This window comes from Patagioenas fasciata, chromosome 2 (assembly GCF_037038585.1).
Source record: "Patagioenas fasciata isolate bPatFas1 chromosome 2, bPatFas1.hap1, whole genome shotgun sequence".
Classification (NCBI taxonomy): domain Eukaryota; kingdom Metazoa; phylum Chordata; class Aves; order Columbiformes; family Columbidae; genus Patagioenas; species Patagioenas fasciata.
In genome coordinates, this window is record NC_092521.1 from 31,234,146 (window position 1) to 31,254,021 (window position 19,876).

Here is a 19,876-nt window from a genome sequence, read left to right on the forward strand (position 1 = left end):
TGAAGAGGCAGCACCACTGATAGAAAACATGCCATATGCGTGGATGCCGCAGCTGTGATTTGTGAACCTGTGCACTGGATTTCACTTAAAAAAACCCGCAACAGTTTTGGCTGAAAGTGAGTGGTGATTTTGAACAGGCTGACGGGGACAGTCCTGGGAGGGTGTGAGCTCCCAGGGGGACATTTTCTCTCCTCAGCCCACTCCAGCTCCTTCTCTTTGACTTCTGCTGCTTTGCTCTCAGGTGATTGGGCACAGTGGTCTTCCTGCCTTTAGTTCCTGCTCTCCTGCCCACGCACTTGTAACTAACTCCACCATCTAAGCCCATCCTCGCCCAAAACTAGCTAATTCTCGATAAGATACGAATCTTCAGCTTCTCTCTGATTTGTGAAAGCAGAGAAAAATAATGGGAAAAATGGGTGCTTGGCCTTTTTGATATTTCATGAGAAGGCTGTATTATTTATAAATAATTTATGACTTCAAAGCTACAGACTTTCTCCCCAGGTTATATGTCTTGTATAACTGAACTGTATGATTTACTTTAAATTGCCCATCTGCCATGCATCGTGAATCTCCTTACAGCCCTGTTTCTCCTCTCCTGTATGGCCTTCACTCGTGGATAAGAGATTTGCATAAAATGATTTCTTCATGTAAATGCGATCAGGCTGTGGCTCCAGCATCTTGTTATAACACATGTACCAATCCCCTTGAATTGGGCTAGCGTCTACCTCGGTAATTGAATCTGTTTGTTGCTGTAGTTTCGGGAATTAGCGGGGAGCAGATGCATGTGCTGATGTGCTTTTGCTGCAGCCTTCGTAGCCTCACCTTATCCTTGGGGTTCTTTGAAAAAAAAACAACAACAGCGGGTGGGGGTCAGGATGGGGGTCAGCAGTGCTGCAGCTCAGGCAGGGGCTGAAGGGGCTCCCCAGGGACACCCCAGTTATCTTCACTGGCCCTGGGCTGGGCAGCCAGCCCCGTGGGGACAACCCACCCAGGGCCAGCACAACCAGTGTAATTAAAATGATGCATAAGCCAGAGAGATAAGGAGCTCTGCCATTTCAGTTGGTGTTGTTTGGGCCATGACATGGGGCCTGCCAGGGGTGTGTGAGGTGCCGGAGCGTGTGGAGCTCCTGCCTGAGAATGGAGCAATCAAAGCACCTCACAGACCGCTCCTGCACCCCTCTACTCCCAGTGGTCTCAGCCTTGCATTTGTATTTTTTCAGCCAAAAACACTGAGGGTAAAGAACTCATTCATTCATGATCTCTTCTCCCTGGCCTCACTTTCCTTGCTCTGCTTGATTTCTCTTTCCAGCTCCTTTTGTAGCCATCTTGTCCCAGCTTCTGCCATCTGCATGGCACCTCCTTGTCTCCCCTTTACCTGAAGCATGAATAAATGAGATAATGAGACACAGAGCAGTCATCTCAATTACTTTGTATATGTATGCATATGTATGCTCTAACCTACTCCCTTGTCTCTCATTTTTCTGTCCTTTCCTACAGCAGTCTCTGGAGGATGGGATTATCTTTTGGTGTGTATTTGGCACATTGATGCTGCTGCAGTATGAATGGCATTGACTAATATTATACATATTTTGAAAAACTAGAGCTGTATTATAGTGTTCATTTGGGCTGGTGATGCCCAACAAATTACTGCATAGCTTAGCTTGTAATCGCTGTCAATAAAATGTTTTCCTGCATTCAGATTGTCGTTGTATAGTTTTATATTTTTGAAGTTGGAAAGGCAAAGAAAATGTAGTCAGTACGGCCACTAATAATTATTTAATGTTTTTATACTAATGTTAGTGTGTTCTGAATAATGGTTTATGGGAAAGATGTTCTAATTCAGGTAATGGTGATAGTATTTTGATCAGGTGTGTAGTAAGTGCAGAAGTTGGAGGGTATTTTTTTTTTGAAGGCTTCTCCATCTTTCTGTAATTATCAGATAGATAATATGAACTTGCCAGATCCAACATGCTAATGATTGCCTTACAGCTTTTAGAGAGACAGAAATTATACACTAGCTGTGTCTGAACGAGATTCTGCTTTGGTAGTGTAATAAAACTTACAATACTGTGCTCTCTTGCCATTGCATAAACATCTATGAATTTGTCCCTGGCCTTTCAATACAGAAAATAAAGAAGATGAAGCTAAATTTACTTTAGGAATACTCAAACAGCTATTGATGGCTTGAGAATGCTGGGTTATCAATAGTAGATGAACTGCTTTGCTGTTGTCTGACACTTTGTAGAGGTGTCTCATGAATCATTTTCAGATAAAAGGTAAATGCTCTTACTGTCCAATTTTACTCCTTTTAAATTGTTACATTTTTCAGCTTTGTCTGCAGATTTCCTGAAGCAAGCTCTCTGTGGCTGAGATGCAAGGTGTTTTCTTAGCAAGATGCCTTTTTTTGAACTGGCTCTGAACTGTGCTGCCTGATTAAAGTCAAGTCTGCTAAGATTGTAGCGTGCAACGATCATCTGCTGTGCTCTGTGTTCTGCGGGCAAATTAGCGCTGGTCTGTGCTGGGCCGTTAGAAGGAAGGTAAAGAGAACTGTGTTTGCATAGTATTTTTAAATATGTCAGATACCCTTGGTGCCTTGCAGTTGGATCTAGACTAATGGGGAGACAGAGCATTTTGGCCGTTGGGCCAGTAGCAATTTTATTAGTTGTATCTTACTGTAATTCACTTGTAAAGGAATAATTTTCAGCCCACATATCCCTCTGTGACGAAGAGAGTTTTTTCCAGTATCAATTTTCTTCTAAAATGTGGTTGGTATGGGAGGTTTCGACAGAGGTACATGGAAACCTTCAGTCTTTCATACTTACTACCATCTTCTTGGGACTCTGTAGGCAAAGGACTAGTCTGAGGTACCATGTCAGCCTTTGGATGAAGAATAAAAAAAGCAAAAAGTGGTAGAAGCGGTAGCAACGATGTTCCTCAATCTGCAGGCTATCATCTAATCCCTAGTTAATATAAAACACTCCTAAAATTACCTAACCCTTTGAAATTGGTTTCTTTGCTTCAGAAATAAGTGATGTATCCCCAGGGCAAAGGGTGATGTGAATTTACTGGGATATTACTGCTGAAAGGTCCCTGGAGATACAAGACAGGAACCTCACTTCTTTGTTTGCCTCAAGAGCTTTGAACCAGATCACATGTTGTTGGTCTTCTCTGCAGGGCATGGGGAAGTTCTGGGAGAAAACATTTATAAACTTATTCTGTTTGGTTTATTCTGAAAATCCATAAATTAGGGACTGCTATTAATAGTGTATGTTTTATACTGATCGGTGTTAGGAGATGAGGCTCAGATTCCCCCGTGTTTCTTTCTAGCTGTATATAGTAAACTCTTGCTGGATACTTTTTTGTATTGTAAGTTTCTGTGATAGCTGAACTTTTCTAGCTAAGGTGAGGACTGAAATATATGTTGCCCGATGGTTTAAGGGTGGTTTGGGCTCAGAACCCCCAGTTCATGGGAATGTGTAATACCAGGAAATTGGCTTTTATGTTTTTGGGTGACAGTTGCATATTCTCTTGCCTTTCCTATCTCCTCTCCCCCACCTTGGATTTTCCCTTAAACTTGCTCTAACTGATTATGTGAAATTGAACTTCATTAGAATGACTGCATCAAGCAGCAATGAAGTGTCCTGTATGCACTTTTGTTCCAGTAGCTAAGAGGCTGCTGTTGACATCTAAGTGTATTGCTGAGTTGCTTTAAAAACTACTTCCGTACTGGGTCATGGGAAAGGTTTTCAGTGCAGTATTTTACCCTGATGCATCTATAACTCTAGGAGCAGCCATCAGCAGCACCACTTCTGCAGCTTTTTCAATAAAGACATAAATCTCACAGTCATTTTTTCCTGGGCTCTGCACTCCAGTTCCCTGAATTAAAATGCACAAAGAGAATGCAGCACGAAGGGAGGGTGGTTGTGTACCTACCAGTTACCATGGAAATAATTAAGAGCATACTTAAATTAGTGGACCCAGGAGCCCTCAGATCTGGGGATACTATAAGTGTGACCCATCAGGGTGAGCCTGGGGCAGGTGTCCCCCCTCTTCTTGTCTCTCTTCCTCCCTGCAGCGTGGTTTCTGCACCTGAGTATTTCTGGCAGGTTTTGAAACCTGTGTTTACTTCAGTGAGTGGTTTTTGTCCATCAGTCACAAGCACCAAAAAGATCTGGCTACCCGTCTTGCTCGCCTCTTGTGCAGTCTGCCAGCGTTGTCCCTGTCTTGTCCAGCACAAACTGAGGGTCATTTATTCCACCCTCATGGTTGTATGTGGGGAACAGTATCTGTGCGGGAGGCAGTGCAAGGATGGGGGATATCAATGCCCTGCAGAGCTGTAGCTGGCTCTTCACGGTGTCCAGCAGATGCTGGGTGGGAGAGACTACAGGTCTGGACTCCCTGTGGCAGACCCTTGAGCTGTTGGTATGTCTAAGACAGACAGTTTTAACAAAATCCATAGCTTGTGTAGATTGGTATTGCATCCTTAACACAGGCACAGAACATTATAGTTTCATATTTTGAACAAGCTATACTGTAATATCAGTCTATTTTATTACTGTTCTGTGCTATTGGTGCCAGCAGAGCTGAGAAATTAGGTGAAGCAAAAGGTACGTTCTAACCCACTTGTCCCCAGAGTGTATATTTTACTGTGGCTACATACCTGTGCTCCTTCATGGACTTGGCTCTGGTCTTTTCTGACTTTCTCCTTTTGACTAGACCTGTTTCTTTTTCTCATAGGTTGTTTGTCTTTTCCTAAGCCTTATTCTTTCTTCTTTGCCTCACTTTTACCACTCTCCTAGGTGTATTTCCCTCTGCAGCCACTCTTCCTATCTTAGCAATCTGTCCATTTTCTCTTTTTGCCCAAATGGACTTGCATTACTGTCCTGTCTTTCACTTAACTCCCCATTGTTGCCAGCCACCCAGGCAACTCTCAGATCTGTCTGGCTCCCCAACCAAATTTTTTTTGCCTATTCTGCCTATGCTTATCCATAATTTTCCCCACATATCTCTCAGTCCCAGTTTTCCCCTCTTTTCCTTCCTCTTCTCTTATTTCCTTACTCTTGTTCCTCTCTTCACAGGATTATGCCTTTGCCGTTTCAGAAGGCAGTAAAAAGCATCTCTGACATAAAGCTTTTTCCTAGGTCCTGTCAACTCCCTGCTTCAAAGAGTAGAGATACTTGAGCTTCTCAAAGAAAAAGGATGCCAAGACCTTCTAACTTGGGCAATGAAAAGTACTTTGGCTTTATTTTCAGATACATGTGCATCGTTTTAATGGAGATACCCAAAATCATATTTAGTGTGAGACTGCATTTTTTAACCATTGAAACTGGCTCTGAGCAAGGGGAATTGCCCAACAGCTGTGAGAAGCAACTCTGCTGCCAGCTTCATCTCTGATATTCATCATCAGGAAATGCCATTACAGTCTTCCAATTCCTTTTTCTCAACATGGTGACAAATATGTAGTCTTGGGAAGATTCAGTAACGATGCTGCAAATTTTACAAGGCTCCTGGTAGAGTCAGTTGTCCAAGGAGAACGAGATGCATGAGCAGTGAATTGCTGCCTGCGTTGCTGGCTTGTGAGAGTTAGTTGAGGAGTGAGAGCCCCACTTTGGAGCTGGACGTTGTTTGGGAGTCCCTTGATGGTAGGACTGTGTGTGTGTGTGCATATATATATAAAATATATATCTCCTAATCATCTGTGCTCCAAGGCTAGTTCTATATATGTAAATCAAAAAAACAGGCTCCTGCAATTGGTGAGGTGTCTTATATCACCATAGCCTTTATGTTTTATAGAAGGGTCAGACTGGGAAGCTGACACCCAGAAGACAGTTGGCGATACTGCAGAAAATGTACAACTGTAGAAATAGATTTTTGGATTTTAATGGGTAAACTCAGAGAGCAGTTCTGCCAGACTTCTATTGTACAAGATCTGTCTGTTGTGTTGTACTTTTCCCCAGATAGTAAAAGGAAGACATGATCCCCAGTGACTTAATAAGAATAATTCTTTCATGCTGGGGGAAAAAGTGAAAGGAAAAATGAGCTACATAAGATTTGTCTGTGACATTTAGAGACTAAATCTGAGTTTGTCTGAGTAATTTATCTTTGGATATTTGCAGGAGGGTGAGCAGGAGAATATGAATGAGTGTATCTCAGTTATGTCTGAGCTTCCTGATAGATGAAGAGAATTTTTTGGTGACTCCATCTGGCTGGAAGGTCTATCTGTGTGATCTCTTATCTGGCAGATGGTAGATAACGCTAGGAGGAGTCCTTTGATTATCAAAGCATGGGAATTACTTCAGTGCAGTATCACCCTGAGACACGATCTTCTTTCAGAGTGACAGGTGATGTTTCTAGGATGTTAGAGCTGATTTACCCCTGCTGCACTGAATGTGTGTACGCCAGATTTTCTTCAGTGATATTAAAGCTATCTACTTTCTGTACCTGTTGCTGGTGAGGAAAGAAATGAAAATATAGACTATCCATGTAGAGAACATAGCAAGTACAAAGGGACTGAAGGAAAAGGATGTGTTTATCAACGTTATTAATATTTGTTTTACAGTCTGCTTGGATTCTTGGAGTTTTTCTGAACTACTTTTTGAAACATGTAAAATATGATTAAGCTGACATTAGTTGAAGTCTTTTCTGAATGTAGAGGTTCTTTCTCAAAGGGTGTAGCGTTTTTTATTTCCCACTGCTGTTGGCTTTGTGCTTGCATGTGTTTGCAGTATCCCATTGAGCAACCTTACACTTCTGTCAAGACTTCTCTTTGCAAAACGCAATGCTGCAGGTGAACCTACCAGCACTCCTGCATGCAGATCTTCCTTTAATTTCTAAGAGTAAGATTCAGCTTGTTCTTACAAGTATGAGAAGTAATGGAGCCAACATCAGCCTTCTGTGAATTGCCTACCGCTTTGGCATGTGACTTGCACGTAATTGTCAGAAAGCAGCTACACGTGTCAGTCCGTGCTCAGAGGGAGAACAGGAAAGGACTGCAGCCGTGGGAGTCGTGGTTCAGCTGGATTTCCTCTGGGTCCTGGGGAAATGTGGACTGGGGAAGACAGTCTGTATCTTTTTCTGCACCGGAGTATGTTCTGGTCCATAGGAGGAGAGTCCACATGGCACTTTTGGGGCATGGCTGTGTTTCCAGCAAGCAAGGTTGGAGCACTGTTTATTTTTCAGCCTGTGCTTGTTTCTTATCTGGTTTTCCTCACAGTTGCACATCACATAGAAATAAGTTTGTTTTCATCAGCTGTTTGCTGGTGAAAGGGCTGGAAGGAATGTGCAATGAGGAGCAATGGAGGACTCTGGGTTAATCTAGTCTGGAAAAAAGGAGGCTGAGGGGTGACCTCATTGTTCTCTACAGTTTCCTGAGGAGGGGATGTGGGGAGAGAGGTGCTGGTCTCTGCTCCCTGGGGTCCAGTTCCAGGACATGTGGGAATGGTTAACAGCTGCAACTGTCAGGGAAGGTTCAGACTTGACATTAGCAGTGGCGTTTCTTTACTGAGAGGATGATCAAACACTGCAACAGGCTTCCTAGAGAGGTGATTGATGCCTCAAGCCTGTCAGTGTTGAAGAGGTGTTTGGACATTACCCTTAGTAATATACTTTAACTTTTGGGCAGCCCTGAAGTTGACAGGCAATTGGACTAGGTGATCATTGTAGTTTCCTTCCAACTGAAATAGTCTGTTCTATTCTAATGTTTTAGGTCTGGACACTGACTATGCAGTGGAAGTCACCCGTGATAATGGTACATAGCAGACTATGAGGTTAAAAGCCATGGCTGTGAGAGCATATGTGCCTCAGTCACCACTCCCCTGATGCTGGAGGAGAAAGTCTTGTGAGGGGACCTTTTCCTACATGCAGATGGTATTTCCTGACTTACCCATGCTAGTCATTGTAGATCAGGATAGAAAGTTAGTGGTCTGAGTCACACCTCCATCCAAAGTGATAAAGATGTGTAGAGGTCATCTTTGTTGGTAGGAAATACTCATGTAGGGTATCTCACTGTTTATCCATATCGGTCATATTATGTATGAACTTTGTCTCTTTTACCACATAGCTATTATAGCCTCATCCGTGACAATAACTTATGTTTGTACAAGCAGTCAGTTCTTTGTTCCTCAGAAACCCAAGGCAGATGAAGAACAGTCAGGTTTTGGGGGTGAGATGAAGAATTACCTTCTGTGGAGCTTCCTTGCATAATTCACAGATACATCTTGTTATCTGCCCGATCACTGCCTGTTTCATGTCACCTCTTGCTCAATTTTGGTTTTCAACATTAAATTCTTAGTCATAGCTCATATCATATCTTCAGGAAGTGCCATTATAGTAATCTTACTGTTGGTCTTTTGTTGTCTTTTGGTGCTTAATACAGAGAGGACACTGTAAACATTTGAGATTCCAAATATCAAACCTCAAGATCCTGTTAGGGCAGCAGCTGAGTTACTCTACAAGCTTTGATTAAAATGAATGTGTTTACTGCTTCTTAAATATTTTCTTTGTTTTACAGTAATATTTATAAAACTTTTCCTGCCTTAACTAACTTTTGTAAATCTACTTATCTGTTAATACCCTAGCATGGCTGTGTGTAATAGATATTTAATGGAGTTTTGATCTTCAATGTGATTGCTTTGGCACTCTTTCTGATTTTTTTTTTCTCTTTGCTATTCACATTGGCCACCTGAGACACTTTCTTTTTTCTTTTTTTTTTTTTTTGGCATAACATTAATTTTGATTTTGTAGTTGATAGTATTTATTATTTTATCAAATAACGTGATAAATTGTTACAGCAAAACTAATGCAGCAGCAGCCAAAGCACTGATGCTTTCTAATGGCACACTTTACCTCTGCTCTATTATCACTGCCCATTTCATTATTTGCAAGTTGATTACAGCTGTGTTTCTTAGGGGCTATGAAATATTCAACAGCAACGACCAGCCTGGGGAGAATTGCAGTTTTTGCAGCCAAACCAAAGGCAAAGACGAACCAAAAACTTCTCGTGTTTAAAACTGACGGGGAAATTTCTTCTGTGCTTCCCCACAGTGCTGACTTAGAGGTGCATGGTAATTAAAAAGTGACGCTTATGCTTTTCATTGGAGGGGGAGAAGAATAGGAGTAAATATACAACTGCTGCGTTTCTGCCATACTTGCCTGGCTACAGTGAAGAAGGAAAGAAATGTTGGTACAGTTGGCAGCCTCTGTGCCAGTGTGAGGCAGTTGGCGTTCTGGGTGGAGTTGGGAAAAAAGCTCTCCGTTAAGGGCAAAAATTAACGCTACCAGTTATGTTCTCACACTTTGTCTCTCTGGAGGACTAGCCAGCAATGATTGACTGAAATGTGCAATATTTTACCAAGTAGGAAACAGATAAGATTTTTATAAATAGGATACTTCATCATTAAAGTAAAGAAACAATTGCTTTGACCTTGACACTGAATAAGTAAGGCCAGCATTGTGATAATTGAGAATGTAACTAAGCAACAGTTCTCCGGGAGCTTGCACTGCTTTATTTTTAGTAGACTGCACCAGTAAGGGCAGCGGGGGGGACTGAACGAGCAAAGCAACTGGTTAATACTTACCAAAAAGAAATTATTTCTTTGTGCAAAAAGTTTGAATTGTAATATACCCTTATACCAACTTTAATTTGAGTTTATGTCAAAAGAAGGTAATTGAATCAGTATATCCTTCTGTGGTCTGACCAAGCAGAGAGTCTGACAGTATCTCTAACTTCTTAGAGAATTGAGGATCTTCTGAAAATTAATGATGTAGAAGAAATGGCATATTCCTTCAGAAATGTTCTGGTTTATATCTGTTTCTGCTTATTTCGGTGGTAATTAGGTTTTCTAATCTTGCTGGTTAGTACTGTACAACCTAATTTATTTGAAAAGTTGGACAGCAGTTTAAATTAATTTGGAAAGTCCTTTAAATAAGTTCTTGCAAACACTTGCTGTAGACATACTCTAACTTTTGTTTAAACTAGTCTTACAATACTATAGCAAGCCAGTTCACTACAAATGGTGTAAGACCTTTTCAATCTGAAATAAACATCCATTGAAAGGAAGGTGCTCTCTTCTAGCTAAATCAATTTACAAACCAAGTTAGTTTAATTTTTCACTTAGGCAATGGAAAGAAAATCAGTCTGAGATGTTCAACATTTTTATTACGTAGGCATTGAAGGATTGATTGCAACCATATGGCAACTCCGTTATCCCATAACTACAAGTATGTGTTGCAAGGCTGGTGCTAAGGGAAAATTGGCAACTTTTCTACCTCTCTCTGTTCCTAGTAAATTTCTCATCTCTGACTTGGGTGTTCTTTAGATGCCGAATCCATGCGATTTCTAAGAAACAATGAGTTTCTGCTTATAAAACGCAAGCAGTTGCAGAAATCTCTCTGAAGATACTGTGACTGCATCTGTATAAACCATCCTAACTTTAGATATAAGAGCCTTTAATTCTGATTTGGTCTATGAAATCCATATTATTGGCAACATTACATAGGTGAGAGCAAAAAAATGTCATAATTCTAAGCCTAACTTCTGACTTTCAAAAATCTGGTAAAGAAGATAGTAAACAGACAAAAATAATAAAAAGGAGTTTAAAAACTGTATTCTCTGGTATTTTAAATACACAAAGAAAACCTTTTTCTGAAGTACTTTTCTCTGGGTATGATTTTAAATTTGAAGAAACAAGAGATGATGTATATTGTCTGTCATATTCTGATAGTGTGGCATAACTGAATTCAGAATTGTGAAGTTGTTATTTTTCTTGCCTAGGAGAAAACGCTTGTCAATACTGTATATCACTTGAACATCAAGCTTTACAGAGGCTCCAAGGTAATTATTTATGCAACTGCTTTTTGTTTCCTGTGGTGGTTGGCTTGGCTTGAGCTCAGTTTTGTGAAGACCCTGTAATTTATGAAGATGCCAGCGCTAAGAAATTCAACTGGGTAGCAGCAATGTTACAAGAAGCTTTTTCAGAAGCTGTTGCTTACAGCTTCATGATCCATGAGGTGCCATGTGAGATCCCAGTGTGCGTGTATAAAATAAAGATGTGATACATTTTGAAAACAGAGCTGTTGTTTTCATGTCTTAAAAAGCAGCAGTATCAGTCCAGCTGAAAGGTAAAATCAATCAGCTGGGTATGGGTTTGTATATGGCCATTCAGAAAGCCTTTCCTTACCCCTTAACACCTCAGTGTTCTAGCTGGTTGTCTTCCTGGAGCTGTGCGGGAGGCACTGGGTGCTCTGCGGTGCTGGCACAGCCTTTCCTGCCCCAGGTTTTGGGCGGTGGATCTGCTTTGGTCAAGCAGAGCGATGACTGTCTCTTCAGAAATTACTATCTTTGATCACTCTGCCAAGTTCTTAAAAGCTGGTTCTGTTGTATTTGCTGTAGATGCCACAGATCTATACATTGCATTGGCTTGTTTCAAAGCCTGTTTTGAAAGCATAGCTAATAGCGTAGCATAGCTAGATAACAAAATAGACAACTGGGGGTTCATATTTCATGTTCTAATTACAAAGCTATCCCACCAAAGAGTGTACAGAACAGAATACTGTGGCTAGGAAGTTAGTCTGGGTGTGCAGCCTCGAAAACATACCTGGTGCCTTTGCATGGAGACCAGTGAGATCCAGTCTTCAATGTCCAGACTGGTGTTGCTTGCATTCGTTACTGGAGGTCTGATGAGATTTGAGCAACATCATATTTATATTGGGTTGCCACTTTAATAATTAACATCTCCCAACATCTGGCAGATGGTGAATTTTCAAAAAATGCAGTTATTTTGTATTCCACATATCCTGGCCCTTGCTGGGTAGCTGTTTCTCATAAATGATGATATGGTACCGGACTGGATTTGGTTGTATGTAACGCACACAATTTGTGGCTGAATTGACAAATACTGGGAAGATTTCAAGTTGTTTTCTTAGTGCAGTGATAGCCTTTAAACTCTCCAGGCTACCAGTGTTTGTTACTGCATACCAAGCATGTGGTCTCTGCTTAGGGCATATTGTTAAGACCACAAGCAGAAAACTTTCAAGGTAACCACATCGCGTTAACTGACCTGGTGCATGTTCCTGGCTTTTCCTGAAGCTGAGACAAGCTTACCGGTTTAACTTTGAAGAAGCGGAGTGCACACCTCTGGTAGCATACTTGGTTACCACAACTTGTCTGACCAGGTGCCTCCTGAACCACAGTGACTGGTTGTATGAGTTTGTGTGGATGTGCTCCGAGTCTCTCTCTGTCTCTTTTTGTTATCTGTACACAGTACAGAGATGCTTTGATCCCAAATCCAGAGCTCATGAGAAATGCATAAATATGTTTCTATTAATCATATGTCAGTCATTGCTTCTTGGTAGCATTTGGATTTAAAATGAACATACAAATCCATGAACTCACCCCATGGAGATGGTTTACCTTAGAGATAAAATGAATGTAAAATTAATTTAATACCACTCATGCTTCTGGAGTCTTACCTTGTAGAAGCCAGAGGATTGTGATAGTTGTCTTCAAATGTGTCAAAGATGATGCATTTTAGTTTTGAACTCTCATTCTCTGTAAAAGATACTCAGATCTAGAAATGAAACATCTCTGAAAGGTAAGGGTTTTTTCCTGTCTCTTTCCTGTTGAATAGCTTATCATTTTGGAAATTCTGTTTGCAATAAAAATGTGTTGATTATTCTAAAGGACCTGGATAACCTGAAATCTTGCACAGGAAATCAGAAATTGTGAACAGACTATCACACCGTGTAATTCTCTGTCAATGTTAGACAGTGGCACAGTACTATATGAGCACAGCTGTGGGTCCAATGAATTATCTTTCTAGTTCAAAAAAGCTGGCAGTCTCAGAGCTGAAAAAATAAGATTATTTTATTTGGGTTCTAGGGTCTTTTAAAAATCTGGATGCACTTCTCTGGTCCCCTTTATAGTACAGCCCAGAAACAGCTGTTTGGCCTTGAATGAGGCTGAAAGGTGAAGACAGGACCCTTTCAACCAGCTGTGTTGGTGGAGAAATAGTATTAAACTTTAGCCTGGCAGCATGGGGTTTTTGACTGTGTAAAAAAAACAAACAACTCCTCCATGGGTCACTTGGCAGGTATGGTTTAGAGAGTGACCAAAGGAAGAACCTTCAGATGGAGGTAGGGAAGGCAAGTGTGACCAGTGATAAAGGAGATGGGTGGACTGAGGACTTCTTTGAGCCAGTGAGGCTGCGAAGGGTCTCTCAGGACAGAACCACATCTCCAGGTGCTACATGCGCAGATGGATCTGGATATTTCACTGAGGGCTTCCTCCCCCAAGGTTGGTATGGCTCTGCCATGTTGAGCTTGAGAGGTTACAGCCAGTGTCAGCTTTGGGAAGCATAATTATTCATTTAAATAGCGTAAGAAGCATAAAAGAGTGCAAGCCAAGTGGTTGTTGGTCAAGTGGTCCTATCATCCGAGGGACTGGCAGAAATATATGTTTTGTGGTCATTTTGTTAGAAGTGGAGGAACAGTGGTTTCCTGTGAATAGGTATTGTGGGGTGGGGGATGTCTGAGAGGTGAAGAGCAGGGCAGGGCTCTTTTGAGTAGGTCTCTGTAGCTGGACAGCTGAGGTGTCTGCAGGCCACCCCTGCAAACCTACATCTTGCATAAGTTGCACAGGCCTGCTTTGATGTACATGATGGCCATTGCTGGGCTTTGCAGTGGTCTGCCATGTTCCTGTGTCTCTGCTTTGGGTTGTCTGGCCTGGCACTGTCATGGCAGAGGCACGAGGCATGGACTTGAAGGAAAGGGTGCGAGCTGGTGGTCAGGTGCTGGAAGGAGAGGGCTTACTGACATCTGAGCTCTGGTGCTGGAGGAGCACCATCAGGGGCCCAGCCATGCTGGGCCATGCCAGCTGCTGGAAAGGCAGTGAGAAGGGATGAAGATGTGCTTCTTCCAGAGTGGCTTCTATGCATGGGATGTGTGGTTTGGTGCTTGAAATTTATGGTTTGCCTGTGTTGAAAGTAATTCAGGAATAACTGCTTTTGCTTGTGGTTTCCATCCTGTTTCCCTAATAACATTCACATGCAAACAGTCCACTGCCGCGCCCAGGGGTTGGGGTTTGCATATATTCAGCATAAATAAAAAGCCGTACAAGCTTCAGCCTGAGCCTTTTCCTCTTTGCTTGTGTTGGGTTTATTTTTTTTTTTTGAGGGGAGTGATGTATTTGTTTGTGGGGGATTTTTTTGTTGGATGATTTGGGGTTTTTTTGTGTTTGGTTCGTTGATTTCCCTGTAAAACCTCCTCTCCTTGTCTTTAGCATTTTGCTTTCTTTGAGTTGGTAAAAGTGTTTTCTATCTGTGGTAATGGTGGCCATGTTGGCTAGGGTGGACCTCAAGATATCTCTTATCTCCACTGCCGTCAGTGGCAGCTTCTGCATGTCTGCAGGTTTCCTTCCCCAGGACGTCAGGTTTTCCCTCTGCTTTCTGTATACTGCCCTTCCAGATGGCCAGCTCTCCTGCAGGAGGAAGCACCCCCAGGCAAAGGCACTCATTGCAGCTCTTCACTCTGAAAGAGTCATAAATACATGAAGTTTGTGCTTTTCATTACAGTGGATGTAACAGGAGGAGTTGCCATGTCCACATGCTCCCAAGGGGAGGATCTGCACTAAAATGTCTGCATAACAGCACGGGGTAGAGGATGAAAAAACCCTTTTGAGAGTAATGTCCCTGGGCAGGGTGTAGGTGGCTTGGAGTCAGTGATCTCAGAGGTCATTCATGGGTCTGACTACAGCTTGCTGTCTACAGCTTGTCTTTACCTCTTTGTTTTCTTCCTTCTTTGGTGTTTGCGTGACCATACTGCTGAGCCTGGGTGCTTGCGGCTGTTGTGAAGGCTGCTGACCGTGACCACTGGCAGCTTGCTGCCATCCCAGAATAATCCATCCACCTCCTTATGGGTCTCCAGTGTCAGGTTGAGGAGCAAGGAACATGGTGGGAGGAGGTGAGGATCCGTGAGACTATGGCCTCACTGGCAGTGAGCTGGGAAGGGAGGCGAAGCACCATCGTCAGGGGCTGAGCGCTGACGCCTGGCACAGCCCCAGGTTTCCTGGTGCTGGAGGACACGTAGGTGGAAGGAAGGAGGTGCAGGAGTCAAACTTGTGCAGGTCCATCTTCGGTTAGATGTGGGAAAGCAAGTGAGCAGCGATTCCTACGATGCTGCTTGCTATATGGTGTGTTTAACATAACCCACAGAATGGTTGGGGTTGGAAGAGACCTTGAAAGATCATCTAGTCCAACCCACCTCCTAAAGCAGGTTCACCTAGAGCAGGTTGCACAGGAATGTGTCCAGGCGGGTTTTGAATGTCTCCAGAGAAGGAGACTCCACAACCTCTCTGGGCAACCTGTTTCAGTGCTCTGCCACCCCTAAAGTTTTTCCTCATATTCAGATGAAACCTCCTGTGCTTCGGTCTGTGCCTGTTGCCCCCCATCCTATTGTTGGGCACCACTGAGAAGAGCCTGGTCCCATCCTCTTGACACCCATCCTTGAGATATTTATAAACCATCCTTCTCGGACATAACGTAAAGGAATTAAAGAGCTGCCTTGCAACAGGAGTTGTTTTATTTAGACCTGTCCTATAGAAGTGGCGGGATTCAAATATTCCTGTGGTGGATTTGCATCTGTGGGGCTACAGTGGTGGGTCCACGAACTGCGCTGACTGCAAAAATAGGCTTAGATTGCAGGAACAACTAAGGTTGTTACTGAGATGCACGAATGATTAATTTATGCTGCTTTTGTTTCACTTTCAATTCCAGGCCCTCTGGGAAAAAGAAAAAAAATGGCAATTTTGGAAGAAGACATTTTTGAAATAAAAAATAAATCAGTTTTAGTAACAGCTTAACTACACAGTTATGCACCAAAACTACTGCAAGAGGAGCAGAGTAAAAAGTCGGTTGCTACTGTATCTCTATAACAAGAGTATTTGAAATTCGTAGATAAGTAATCACCAAATACTTTGCAATCAGAGTATCTATTCACATTTTAGGAGGATAATATTATTATTCTTCAAATAAGATACAGAGTGACATAGTGCTAGTGCTTTCTTAATAACCCTCCATTAAGCTCAATTTAGAAAGCATTTGTTTTGTTATTAAAATTACTCCACATATTTGAGACAGACTTCAGCTAACAACTGCCTAACACGTGCTAGACACATATTGATTTTTTTTGTCTTAGCCCAACGTTTCCCGTGGGCATCATATTATTTATTCATAAAGCAGAAATGATGTCTGACAGGCAGTTAGAGGGGTGTAGAGCTGTAGCCCTGAAACAATGTGAAAAGCTCTGCAAGGACCCCAAGAAATCAATGTGCTGATGCTAAAGAGCAGCCTTTTAATTCTGAGCACACATTCTTGCAATCATTCAGTGTGGAAAAGGGAATTTAAATAACAAATAGTTACTATTAAAACTGTAGGCCTAAATTTTCATTCATCTTTATTCCAATTATCCGAGCCAAGGTGGAAGGAGGAGCTGAAGGCAGCTGGCCAAGCCCAGGCACCTCTCTGCCTTAAAGCAGCCTTGCTGCTCTAGTCCTGATTTGCACATTTGTATGTAGATTTCTATTGGATATTTTTATCAATAAAGATTTGAAACTTGAACTTTGTTCAGAGAGCCAGATATTCCTAAAATGTGCATGATTCATAACCACTTACTCTAATTGAGTGTTAGACTGATGTCTATATAGCAGATTAAAATAATAAACAGCTGATATTTTTAGAATGTGAGTTGAAATATTTTGATAAGCTAGTCATTGTGATAGACTTGTTTGAAAAAAATAAGGCAAAAGGAGATTCGTTCTGGTTTTGTTCATTCAAAATTAGATCACAGCATACTATCAAGCAGTATTTGCTGGTTGCAGATATATTGTATTTCCAAAAATGTCTGTTGAAAAAAAAATCAAACTTGTGGGTAATCTTAGGAAAATTTTTATCTGAACTTACGTTTCTCTCAGCCAAATAAATAACTTGAGTTATTGAGTATTATATTTGAAATGAGATAGACATCTGAATATCTTGTCAAATCAGACCACTGTGGAATTAGTTTCTTGTTATTTAAAACACAAATAATGCAGTACAAAAAAAAAAAAAGTAATTAAATATTCCATCTTAATGTATAAACACAAGAGAGCTGAACTGAATTTGCTCTGGCATTTCTTGACTTTCTAGTACTTGACTTTGAACCTGAATGTTCTTTGATATATAGAGTTGGAAATTTAAAAATTTGCTTTGCATATTTTGAGAGGGGATGGGAAATATAGGAAAATAATTAATGTCTACTCTATAGACATGAAAGTTCCTGTCTTTCTCTTGGTTAATGAAAAGGTCATGTTATTTACAGTGAAACCAAGACACAAAGTAACCTCACGAAGCTACAAAGTTAATGCATATTCCTTAAATTGTTCTGCCGAACACCTTATAGCTGTTTTCCGCAGGGAAGGCTTTGACCTCTGCAGTCATTAGACATCACAATAAATGCAATTTTAAATCACTCAACTGGGACAGCATAATCTGCGTCCATCCAGAAAAAGGAAGAGTGCCTGAAGCATGCACACATTTATATTTTTTCCGCAGGAAGTGGTATGGTTTTAAAAATAAGGGAAAAATGTGATACCTTGTTGGTATCTTGTAGAAAATCAAATGTATGAACTTTCACATTTAGTGTGCTGACATATGAAGACGATGGCATTGGCAGAGCACTACAGTGTTTCCATCTGCCTTTCATGGATTTGAAAATCCAATTTCACTTGACTTGATCTGAAGAAAGGGTAGCAAAAATGACATTTTTGTGGGCTACTGTACATGTTGCAATGGGCACATTTTTTACAGTTGCTATCTGATAAGAATATGAAGTCAAGAAAATACTTCTTTTCTAAAAAATGGATGCATTTTGATTTGCTCTTGCCAATACTTTTGAATGCTGCTGTTAACTCTCAAGAGTTCCGATGTATTTACAAGTAGATTTTAAATAACAAATTTACTGCATAGAGTTAAGCATGTCTGAATGTTTAGTGGCTTTAAATGTCACTTTCCAAACGGTTAAACAACAACTGTAATAATAATTATTTTAATCTATTTAGGTAGCTGGTAGCCAGTCAGTTAATGGAGTTTGTTCATCCAAAGCTCAACTGCATCACTCTGCCTCTCTGAACTCTATTTTCTTAATTTAGTTCTGTCATTACTGTTGTCAGGAACATAACTCTCTTGCTTTTGACAGCAGAAGAATACCTACCCCTAGATAAAGCACTAAAACATGAATACAGGCATTTTCTCCTTCACCAACCTGGAGTGCTCTTCAGGACACTCAGACAGAGGATGTCACCCAAGGTCTCCCACTAGTTAGGGGAGAGAAGCAGCTACTTTTAGGACATGGTCCATTTAACATATTTTGGAGGCTTATTTTATTATATGGTAAGTTGCATCTTATAGGAGCCTTACAGGATGCTGTAGTCCGAAGGGATTGTAGGTACCCGGTTGTGGGGTGGAATTCAGCTTCAGGATGAGACAAGCATGTTGAGTTACTTTTGAGCATCTGGGTCCACGTGTGAGCACAGCATCTCCCTTCGTGTCAGTGGAGATGTCCTTTGGGTATCAATTCTTAATAGCTTTTAAAAGATGTAGTGAAGAGCACTAAGCAAAAAAATGAAAGGTAAGCATATTTTTAAAAGGCATTTCATTGTTAAGGTTTATCTCAAGACAGTACTGCAAAAAGAGTTTCCTTAATTTCATGATGTTGTGTTCCTAAAATTGCTTTCTTCTCATGCTTTGCTGGAGCTTTTGATGAGAAGTGGTTGATGTGGAAATCACCGTTAAAAAGGTAGTGTATGGGAAGAAAACATCTGCCTTTTTCTATTTGTACCTTTTTTCCCCCTAAACAATAGTTTACCTAAGGTCAACATGTCTTGGATGAACACCTTGCCCCATCAAACAAGCAGATATTTTCAGAGGCTTAGTAAGAGGTTGGCAGATGTTAGTCCATGTCATGGGTCAGTTGAATAAAAGGCAGCACTGCTGTCAAGACTGTCATCTACTGAAAGGCAAATGTGTTTTAAGACCAAGGTTCATTACTGAGCTCAAATGGAACCCAAATGCCTTTGCTCTCTTAACTTTGTAAAATGGCTGAGCAAAGGAGATGACAGAAAAAAACATTATCTGAAATATTTCTAACAAAATTAAACAGCAAGTACATATGTGAATCAATTTATAAAAGACCAAATTAGTCGTTGAACACAGGAGTTTCCAGCTGTTGTGTACAGCTATTTTAGGAGTCATTAGAAGATAATAATTCATGAAAACAACCAACTTAGCTAACAGTGTCCTGGGATAAAAAAAATCAACTGTGAAGGATATTGAATAAGACATTCTTCTTCCTCCAGAGATGTCTGTGGGCCAAGAGGTATTTAGGAGCCAGACCTAGGGATGCCTGTGATCATGAAGCAATGCCACCCCTCAGTGCTCTGTCAAGCACGGTCCACGTATAGCTTGTCTAGCTTTTACCTCGTTCAAACCTGCTGTAAAAAGAAACCTGTTTTCTTGTGAGCATTTCTATAATACTCATCTATCTCTCATAATAATGGTAGTGAGAAGCAGCCTGATTTCACATCCAAAGCCCTTCTGGCCCATCCGTTCACACATCCCTCCAGTTCGTCTGCGTATTTGCTTCATCACTGACCCGCCGTGTATCCAAACCAGCATCTGTGGGCTTTACTCGCTGCTACTGCCGAGGTTAAGGATAAGCTGTGGGCAGACATCAACATACTTAACCTCATTTTCTCCTTTTAAATCCCTTCTTAAAATCACCTCTGCCATAATCCCTGAAAAAAAAAAAAAAAAAAAGTAGGTTAGTGATGTGTTACAGCCACTGCCTC

The 19,876-nt window shown here is 41.3% G+C and overlaps 1 protein-coding gene across 5 annotated transcripts in view; it reads left to right on the plus strand.

Moving 5' to 3' along the window:
* The window catches only part of PAG1 (phosphoprotein membrane anchor with glycosphingolipid microdomains 1), a 113,816-nt gene that overhangs the window by 14,928 nt on the left and 79,012 nt on the right, over positions 1-19,876 (plus strand). Inside the window, exons 1-2 of one of the 5 annotated variants that reach the window (XM_071803984.1) lie at positions 2,363-2,537; positions 10,772-10,831. The exons of 2 other annotated variants lie outside the window; for them this stretch is intronic. The gene's annotated coding sequence lies outside the window, so the exon portion shown is untranslated. Of the gene's footprint in view, positions 1-2,362; positions 2,538-10,771; positions 10,832-19,876 lie in introns of those variants that run through there. 2 more of the 5 variants (XM_065830146.2, XM_071803987.1) reach the window with 2 other exon arrangements.